Source organism: Ambystoma mexicanum, chromosome 8 (genome assembly GCF_040938575.1).
Source record: "Ambystoma mexicanum isolate Mex_15411 chromosome 8, UKY_AmexF1_1, whole genome shotgun sequence".
Taxonomy (NCBI): Eukaryota; Metazoa; Chordata; class Amphibia; order Caudata; family Ambystomatidae; genus Ambystoma; species Ambystoma mexicanum.
In genome coordinates this window covers 1,378,352,353-1,378,362,343 of record NC_090929.1, presented here as the reverse complement: position 1 = coordinate 1,378,362,343, position 9,991 = coordinate 1,378,352,353, and the positions used below count along the sequence as shown (strand labels likewise).

The following is a 9,991-nucleotide window of genomic DNA, read 5'->3' as shown; positions in this document are numbered from 1 at the left end:
AGGGTCTGTTCTTGGGCCTTTTCTCTTCTCCTTATACACTTCTTTTCTTGCTCCTATTATTTAATCTTTCGGTTTCTCTCACGACTTCTGTGCTGACGACACTCATCTCTTTCTTTCCTTTTCTTCCTTCTCATCTGATATTCATCTCACTCTTTCATCTTGCCTTACTGCCGTTAAATCATGGCTGACTTCTCACTTTCTTACTCTAAACCCCGGAAAGACCGAAGTCGTTTTCTTTCCCGCACATACTCTTCCACCCCCTTCTCCTCCTCCTGCTATCTCATTTCCATCCTCTGATCTCTTTTCCCCTCCGGCCCGTAACCTTGGCCTCTATTTTGACTCCGATCTGTCCTTTGCCCACCACATCTCTCGCACCTCACATGCCTGTCGGTTCCACCTGTACAACATACGTAAGATTCGCCTTTTTCTTCTTTTTCACGCTGTTTAGCTCCTAGTCTCCTCATTAGTCTTTTCTCGACTCTTCTACTGCTCTGTCATATTCTTTGGTCTTTCCTCCTCATATCTTGCCCCTCTCAAATAAATGTATCATTCCTCTATTCAATCTCTTTGCTTTCTTACCGTGACTCAATTTATTCTGCCCTTGACACTCTCAGTTGGCTTTCCTTTCACTCTCAGCTGAAATACAACTTCCTTTGTCTAGTGTTCAAATCTCTTCATGGTCTTGCTCCAGTCTATCTTGCCTCTCTTCTCTCATTTTATTCCCCTCCTCGGCCACTTCAGAATGCTAATCTTTTTCGACTTAATGTTCCCTGCGCCCCTTGTGCGCAATCTCGTTTTCGTTCTTTCCAACTTCTTGCCCCTTTTCACTGGAATCTCCTTCCTCTATCTCTCCGCTCTGTTACTTCCTATTCTCTCTTTCGCTCTTCCTTAAAAACGTACTTGCGTCAATCACCTGTTTGAATGTGACCCGTCGACTCTGAACACCATGTTTCTACTGCTATTTTTATGTACTGCTGTTTGTTCTATGTGAAGCGCTTTGGCTAAAAGCGCTTTATAAAATATAATAAAATACAAATACAAAAAAATAGTGCAAGCCAAAAGGTGAGTCCAGCCTTCCATGTGAGGGGGAGCCAAGTAGGTGCATTACGAGCCTCATGACCCACATGTTAATTTTTAGGGGAGAAGTCCAAAGGTCCCCGACCTGCAACAGCACTCCACAACCCAACCCTGCCACAGACACTAGGGAGGCGTGGTTGCATCCAGCGTCAAATGGTGTGAGACGGCAGGAGGCGTCAGAGGGTCCAGGCACTCCTGCAGAGTTCAAGGTAAGCGTTACAGGGAGCCCCGTTTCAGAATCCTCCGTTCCATGCTACAGTCACCACAGATGCCTCACTGGACGGGTGGGGGGCTCACACCGGACAATCCCACGCTATAGGCCTCGGGATTCTGCAGGAACAGGATCTGCATATCAACGTACTGTTGCTGTGGGCTTTGTTTTGGGCCCTCAAGTCTTTCCTCCCTCTCCTGTGAGGATTGGTGGTAAGGATTTTTAGAGACACCACCACCAGTATTTTCTACATCCAGAAGGAGGGCGGGACCCACTCTCCCACTCTTTTTCTGGAGGTGCAGGACCTGTGGCACTGGGCCATTCTTCAGGATATGTTTCTCGTGCCATTCCACTTGGCGAGCATCAAAACACCATAGCGGATTCCCTCAGCAGGGAGCTGTGATCCTGCCACTAATGGGAACTCCAGCAGACACAGAAATCACAACTCCTCAGCATGTGGGGCCGGTCCCAGATCGACCTCTTCGTGATGGCTGCGAACTCGAAATGCCAGGCATTCGCCAGCAGGTTTCCCCAACCAGGGAGCCTGGGGAATGCCTTCTGCTTCACATGGGAGGGCATCTACCTGTACGCTTTCCCACCAATCCTGCTGCTGCTACATGTGATCAACACACTCGAACGTTGTCGCAGTAAGATGATGGTCATCGCTCCGCCTTGGCCCCGCCAGATCTGGTAGCCGGACCTAATCCGCCTGTCAGTGGCCCCGGCCATTTGGCTGACTCCTCTTCCCAACCATAGTGGACGGAACAATCCTTCACCAGGAACCTGCATTGCTGAACCTCACGGTTTGGCTCCTGCTTCCTGAGAGTTTGGGCATTACGATATTCCCCTGGTATATAGGAAGGTCCTGGACAAGGCCAGAGTGACCTGTACGCTATCGGGTTACACCTACAAATGGAAGTGCTTCACAGTGTGGCACTGGACTCAAAGGATTACACCTTTGCGTGTCACTGGCCCCACGGCCCCACAGCTCCTGCCATACCTGCTGTCATTAGCCAAGGCTGGATTGGCCCACTCCTCCATCAAGGTGCATTTGGCAGCCATTTCCCGGTAAACATGGTCAACAGGCAGGCACTTGCTGTGGTCTAATAGGCTCATCAAGGAGTTTCTAAAGGGTCTCTTCAGGACATTTCTGATGGTGAAGGTGCCTGTTCCGGCTTGTGAGCTCAACGTCGGCCAGGCAGGTCGGGGAGATTCAAGCCCTTACCGGCAAGCACCCATACTTGTTGCTCCATGCTAGGAGCGTGGTGCTACAGACCCACCCAACCTTTATGCCAAAGGTTCCTTCTGAATTCCATCTAAACAAACCCTTGGTTCTTCCAGTCTTCTTCTTGAATCATTCTTATCCTGCTGAAAGGTTGTTGCATTTGCCAGACGTTTCTTGTTCCTAGAAAGTTTTATGTGGCATGCACAAAGACCTTCCTGAAAACATTGCAACTGTTTGTAAATTCTGCACTTGTGAATCATGGAAAGGCCCTATCAAAGGCTTCCATCTCCAGGTGGCTCTCCGGCTGCATCATGTACTGTAATCGTCTAGCCAACAGACCTCTTCCAGGACAGCCGAGAGCCCATTCCACCACAGCCATTGCTGCTACAGTAGCTTTTCTCTCTGGTGTTCCCCTGCTCGAAATCTGCCTATGTGGATGTCGATGCACACCTTCACGAGATTCTTCTATGTCGACAGGGATTCCAGGGAGGAGTCCAGAGTCGATCTGGCAATGCTGCGCAACCTGTTTTTGGAGGTGAGTTTTTTTTCCCGGGGTGTTTTACTTCTGTAGAGTCTTGCCACCTCCTGTAGTTGTGTAAATGTACTGCTGTGTATTCTTATTCATGAGCAGGTGAATTCAAGCCAGACCACGTGCTGGAGAAGGAACAAGTTACTTGCTGTGAAGGCATCATGAAGGACACAGACCGAGTCAAGAAGTTCAACTAAAGAATCTGTATGTGTCCAAAACCTGTATTTGCGCACATAACAAATTCTATACAATGTGTAGAGATGTCAGCAACCAAAAAAAAACAGTGTGTAAGCCAAAGTTCTGAGATTCTTCCAGCTCACAGCTTTTTTTCAACCCCCTTCCCGAAGTTTGAAATAGTTTCATAACAAAGTCTCAAAATTATCCTCTGTAGACATAAAGTGAAATTGTTTGAATTAGGACCTGGGTTAACTTTCCAAGTTGAGAATAGTTTACAACAGAAGCACTGCTTTTCTTGAGTACTTCAATTATACTTTAGTGGGTTTAAAGATTTACAATTTCTGGTTTTTACCTTCGTTGGTTGATTCACATTCTATCCAGTGTTTAGAAAACCCCATCTGCTTTATTTTGATTGAGTTCAATGTTTAAATAGGCTTATGTGTTTTATAAAGTTGAGCGATAAAGATTTCCTCTTGCTTACACCATTCATATGTTTATTTCATGGATTGTAACCTTTCGGTACTGATCCTTCTCTTTTCTCAAGGTGCACAGTCCCTTTAACACTTTGTGTTTGTTAATACAGTGAACAGTTCAGACAGAGACTTTCGAGAACGTGTTCTGCTCCTTTCAGACCTGTGCGACCACTCCACCGCAATGTATGCTTTCACAATCACTGGTACCTTCACAGCGCCCGCGGTCAGTTACACACCAGGTTTGCTAGTCTCTGAAACCCATCGGCTTCCTTTGCTTGCTCCCTGCATGTTGCGCTGGACTTGCTTCAACTTGATTGCCTACAGGGTGCCCTCCTCTGCCCCTGAGACACTCCCATGCTCTTGCAGCGCCACAGGAGAAGGAGAACTCTGCCTCTTCATTAGAAGGTTGACCCTTCAGCATGCCACCTTCTTTTGCCTTGCAGTTGCGCCAGAGAACTCCTGTTCTCACTCCATCTCAGTTCGGACTGCCAGCTTCTGCAGTCCCTGGTATTCCTTGTCACATGGCAACTATGTATCCAATGGCTCCCAGCAGTGTCTGGCCTTTCTCTCCCTCTCTGTGCTCTTTTGGCTTCCCACCTTTTATACACCTTTGCTTTGTGAATGAGCTGCAGGTGTGAGTCCTCTCTTTCAATTGCCTGACTATAGTTAGGCTTATTAGTGAGACATGCCTGGTCTTTGTAGTGGTATACCTCTGAGGCTCTCTTCCTCGTCCTAGTACCAGGGTGGTGTAGTTGCATATTGGTGTGCATGACTCCTAGTTGTCTCTTCCTTGTCCCAGTACTAGAATGGCATGACTGAGACAAAATAAGGGATTCTGGTTTACTATACCCCATAAAGTTTGGAGAAGGGTTAGGCTGGTTGTCATTAGGATGCCATGTCTTACCCATCTTATATTCAACCCTTTGTGTTCTCTTTCTGGTACGTCTAGACCAGGCTTGTCCAAACTTTTTGAATGTGGGGCTGAAACATTAACGTTTTGTCACCCAGTGGGCCGGCGAGCCAAAAGTCAACATCCTCACCCAAAGCAGTATATTAAAAAGCGATTGTGTAACCTTTGACACAATAGCATCACAGGCAGTGATACCCATGCAGTCCCAAAGATAGCTTTTGGTGTCAGGGGCAGTGATCAAAGGTTAGTTGCTTTTGATTTCTTTCAGTGTATGTGTTAATATTTTTCTGAAATAGTGGGGGCGACAGAGCGTAGCGAGGGAGCTATAAGGATTTAGGGAGGGTTTGGGCCCCTCCCCCAAGAATTGTTTTTTAAATATGGGGTTGAAATGGTGCATTTTACTGCAGAAAAGGTGACCAAAAATCCATAAATTTACAATCAGTTCTAAAGGGGAACATGAACATTTCATGTCACCAACAGCAGACAAGAACATTTTACAACACAACACATTTTAATGATCAATGTGCCCACAGTGTAAGACAGCACAGTCACTGATGTAACACATTGTCATTCTTGTTGTGCCCAAAATATGCCTTCTTAGAAACATGTCTATGCTGGCTGTTACCTTGTTGTCCTGTACAAAGCATGATTGATGCTGCCCGAGCATGTGCAGTGTTCCCAATACATATGCCAGCTTATCTCTGTAATAGACATTGATTACTTCTGTTTTATTGAATTGATGCTGCCTGTGTAGTGTGCCCAATATATATGACAGCTTATCTCTGTAACACACATTCATTACTTCTGTGGTAATGAAAGAAGCATAATTCAATCCAACAGATAAAATGTGGAAAAGCGATAACCCAAAGGTGCACCTAATTGAAGAAATGCAATGTGAGCACAATCTTAAAGTTTGAAGAACTTTTTTTATTGCATGATTAGTAACTTGTTGATGACCTTTCTTGAACAAGGTAAACCGCTCAATCAAAAGAGAAACCGAAGTAAATAAAAGCCAAAATAGTGGCCACAGTGGGTTTTATACTACAAATGGGATAATTGGCTCCAAATACGATGGGGCTAAGATTGCCAATTCTCCAGTCTTGTGCATATTATTAAGTTTTAGAAAAGCATTCAGCATAGTTAAGAAGAAGTCCAATTATTCTACTAACACTGCAGTTGTTTTCAGTGTGACTCTTGGCATTGTTTTTGTTTGCACAAGCTCTCAATATCTGCTGGCACACTTGATGTGGCAATGCAGAGTATTCCAGATAGGTGTCCATCTGTCAAAAGTGATCTTGATTTTGGTTTTATGCTCTTCAATCTTGAGAAAAGCTTTTCACAGCATTACGTGCTGGCAAAAAGTGCAATGAACAGAAGTGCATGATTTGACAGATTTGGGAAAGAGTCGCATGTAATGTATTTACTATAAAATGTATGCAGGGAATGTTCTGAAAAGGCTCTCTTCAGGTCGCCATTACTTTGGATGTCAATTAATTCCATTTGAAACATGTCGGGGGCATTGGTGACATTAGTTCCAGATGGATCTGCAAACATTTCAGCTCATCACTGTGCTCCCTGAAATCTGAAAATCGTTTTTTTAAATTCATCCAAAAGATTCCCAATCAGTGCAGAATACCTGTCATGGTTGATGTTGTGAGCAGATCTTGTTAACAGTACTGTGAAATGTGGCATTTTTTCTTTCAGCGGTTTCTGAAACAATTCCAGCTTATGAACGAAGGATTGGAGGTGCTCATATAGCCTGTTCACAAACTGATCCTTCCCTTTCAGTTTTATATTCAGTTTGGCAGTGCAGTGCGTGGGCATGCATTGGCAGTGCAGTACATGGGCATGCATTGGCAGTTCAGCGTGTGGGCACGTACTGGCAGTGCAATCAGAATCTCTGGTTGTCTTGCAGACGTTCTACAGGCCAATCGGAGCCCACGATTCTAGGGAACTTCTGTGGACTGATGAATGCCCAGCTCACCTGGTTAAATCCCAGTAAATCAGGACTGTGGGCCGGAGCTGCTCAGAGCTGTTCCTCCTCGTAACTGCAGCAAAATACATTCTGCCACAAGACCAGGGGCTCTGTGTGCAACCAACCTAGCAGGCCTAGTGCAGGCTTTAGCTTTTCTTTCTTTCTCCAATAAATCAGGAGAAAGCACGAACGCAGTCCCCCACTACCAGAAATAATGCAGTGTAGTATCCCGCATTTGGGAACCTCAGAGGGGTCAGCAAATCCAATGTGCAATGGATGAGCCTCACCCTGGGAGATCTGCCTTTCTGATCACAGATTTTCCCCTGCCAGGTAAGTATGAGTTGCAAGCAAGAGGGAAGGTGTTGGGCCCTTTCTGGAAGCCCCACTAAGCGAGGGTGAGAAGGCAGGCCCTGACCCAGCCCCAGCCCTGCCGGAAGACATGACCAAGTCCTCAGCCACGACTAGGTTTATTTATTTATGCAATGTTTGTCGGATACAGGTATCTGACAAACATTTCATAAATAAATTAACCTGGTCGTGGCTGAGGACTGTAACTTCCTCTGTGTCACGCCCTGAGGGAGATGGCGTGTTTGGCACCGTCGGAATAGAGGTCCGCCATTGACCGTTCCATCACGCTTCCCTTTACGTCGCGTGCAGGTCTAGTCATTTTTCTGCCTCGCGTCTGTCACCGGTAGTTAAATCCAGTCACTTCCGGGTAACAGACGCGTTGCAACGCTCCTAGGTTATCTCCTGTTGTTGCTATCGCTTACTGTGTCCTTCTAGTGGTTTCGCCCGCTAGCCTGTTTTTCCTCTACCCCGGTTATTTTCCTTATTTTACTCCTGCTTTTCCCCGTTTCTCTGCTTCCGCTCCCTCTTGCCCGCTCCTCCCACTTCCCTTCCTCCCTTGGTTCTGTTCTGTCTTTTCCCTCCGTTCCTCTCTGCTATTTTGCTTACCTGTGTACCGGATAATCTTGCCTGCCTTCGGATTGCATCTGCTCTACGTGCTTGTGACTTCTTGCTTGCCTGTGTACCGGAACCCTTGCCTTCCTTCGGACTTCTCATTCCTCTAGTTTTTTGGTGTCAAGCGGTCTACCCGTGTGTCGTAGACTGCCTTACTCCAGCCCTTGAAAGCATTGTTTGGGGTTTTTTGTGCCTCTGGCTTTTTCCCCATATTTGACGACCACGAAGGATTGTCCATAGCCCTCCTATACGGTGGCACTGTGGCGTCCTTCCGTGTACGTCCTTATCTACATAAAAAACAAAAGGAGAGACCCGGTAGAAAGAAGCCAGAACCTAAGTGGAAGATTGAAGGTGAGGGAGGTGAGACGGAATCCTCTTTTGAGGAAGAGGATATTTCAGACCCTTGTGACAGTTTGCAACGCCAGGAAATTAACATGGCTACTCCCCAGCAAATACAGGAACTGGTAGCCGCCGTCCAGAATCTTAATCTGGAGGTCCAGAATCTCAAGAGTGCTAAGGCTACCCTACAGCAACGGATGACCGAGAGAGAACGACCTTCAAAAGATTTGTTCCCGCTTCCCTTGGTGTCAGGCAAATTCGATGGTTCGCCCAAAAGGGTGTTAGAGTTTCTGGATGCTTGTAACTTACATTTTTCATTTTGAGCTCAGACTTTTTCCTCTGATCATGCCAAAGTGGGGTTCATGATCACACACATGACTGCCAACGCTCTGGCATGGGTCACCCCACTAGTGAACCAAACTGATCCAGTACTCCAGGATTACAGTGCTTCTGATGCAACAGACTTTCTTGCGAACCAAAAGCACTTTCTTGGCTTCTGAAGATCTTCTGGACATCAAACAAGGAAACTCAGATTTATTGTCTTACATTACTTCCTTCAAACTAGCGGCGGCTGACGCGGGATGGCAGGAACAAGCCCAATATGCCATTTTTCAGAGAGGTTTAAGAGAAGATCTAAAAAGATGATACCCTTGCCTGCCTTCGGATTGCATCTGCACTACGTGCTTGTGACTTCTTGCTTGCCTGTGTACCGGAAGCCTTGCCTGCCCTCGGATATCTCATTCCTCTTGTTTTTTGGTGTCAAGTGGTCTACCCGTGTGTCGTAGACTGCCCTTCTCTAGCCCTTGGAAACTTTTTTTTTTGTGCCTCTGGCTTTTTCCCCATGTTTGACGACCATGGAGGATTGTCCACAGCCCTCCTATAAGGTGGCACTGTGGCGTCCTTCCGTGGATGTCCTTATCTACATAAAAAAAGGAGAGACCAGGGAGAAAGAAGCCAGAACCTATGTGGAAGATTAAAGGTGGGGAGGAAGGGGAGGGAGGTGAGACAGAATCCTCTTTTGAGGAAGAGGATATTTCAGACCCTTGCGACACTCTGGTGACCCCTTGTAATGTCTCACCAGAGGAAGTTGCAGTCCTCATCCACGACCCGGTCCTCAGCCACGATCCGGTTTATTTATTTATGCAATGTTTGTCGAATACAGGTATCCGACAGACATTGCATAAATAAATTAACCGGGTCGTGGCAGAGGACTATAACCCTCTTGCATGGGGGCACATTTCTTTTTTTTTCTTTTCCCCAGCACAGAGCAGGGGTTTGGGGCGGGCGGCCGGCCGGCCAAATCGCCAGCGCTGATCTGGGTAAAATAAATAGTAACATCCCCTGAGCCCATTATAAAATATACAGGCGGCAAGCAGTGCTTTTGAGCCTCCGAGATACTGCTGGCCAGGTACAGCGAAACACAAGTATCTGGGGAGCAGTAGCGCAGAGGCTCAAAAGCACTGTGTGCCGCAAACATACATATAGCAGGCAGTACTACCAGAACTAGGCCTCGGTGTGCACCGCACGTGGCACCGTGATGCAGGGCTGCTGGCTCACACAGGCTCTGCCCTGAGTTCGGCTACAAAAGTGTGAAGGTGGTGCTGTGTGCCCTTCACTCCACTCAACACACATTACGTGTTACGATTTCCATTGGCTGAGAAACAGCCAATGGAAATACTGTTACCATGCAAGGAATTTATTTATTTTATTTATTTCCACTTCTATGACGTGCCTTGCATGGTAACAGTATTTCCATTGGCTATTTCTCAGCCAATGAAAATCGTAATGTGTGTGGACTAAGTGTTATAACTGTTAATGTTATACTGGTAAGTTATAACTGTTAATAAAACAACCGCAATAACAGTTTAATTGAATCTTCAAAATTCACACTAACCTGGGCAGTCAGCAGATTCCAAGGAAGATAACAAATGCTGAAGTGAAAGATCTCCCGTGACAATCCTGCCCCTCCCTCTTGGAAGAATAAGACGACCAGAGAGAAAAAGGGCACGACTCCCAGGGAAACCCTGCGGGGGGAAAAAACCCTGTATCACTGTAGTCAACCGGACCTCTGGCCAGGTATTAGGATTGGATGCTGTCCACTGGGCAATTGGAAAC

The 9,991-nt window shown here is 46.5% G+C and overlaps 1 non-coding gene across 1 annotated transcript; it reads right to left on the bottom strand.

Annotated features, from left to right (window-relative positions):
• Positions 1 to 6,751: 6,751 nt before the first annotated feature.
• On the bottom strand, positions 6,752 to 6,915 carry LOC138474897 (U1 spliceosomal RNA). Its single transcript, XR_011269120.1, has one exon. It is a non-coding gene; the product is annotated as a U1 spliceosomal RNA (small nuclear RNA).
• Between the last annotated feature and the right edge of the window lie 3,076 nt (positions 6,916 to 9,991).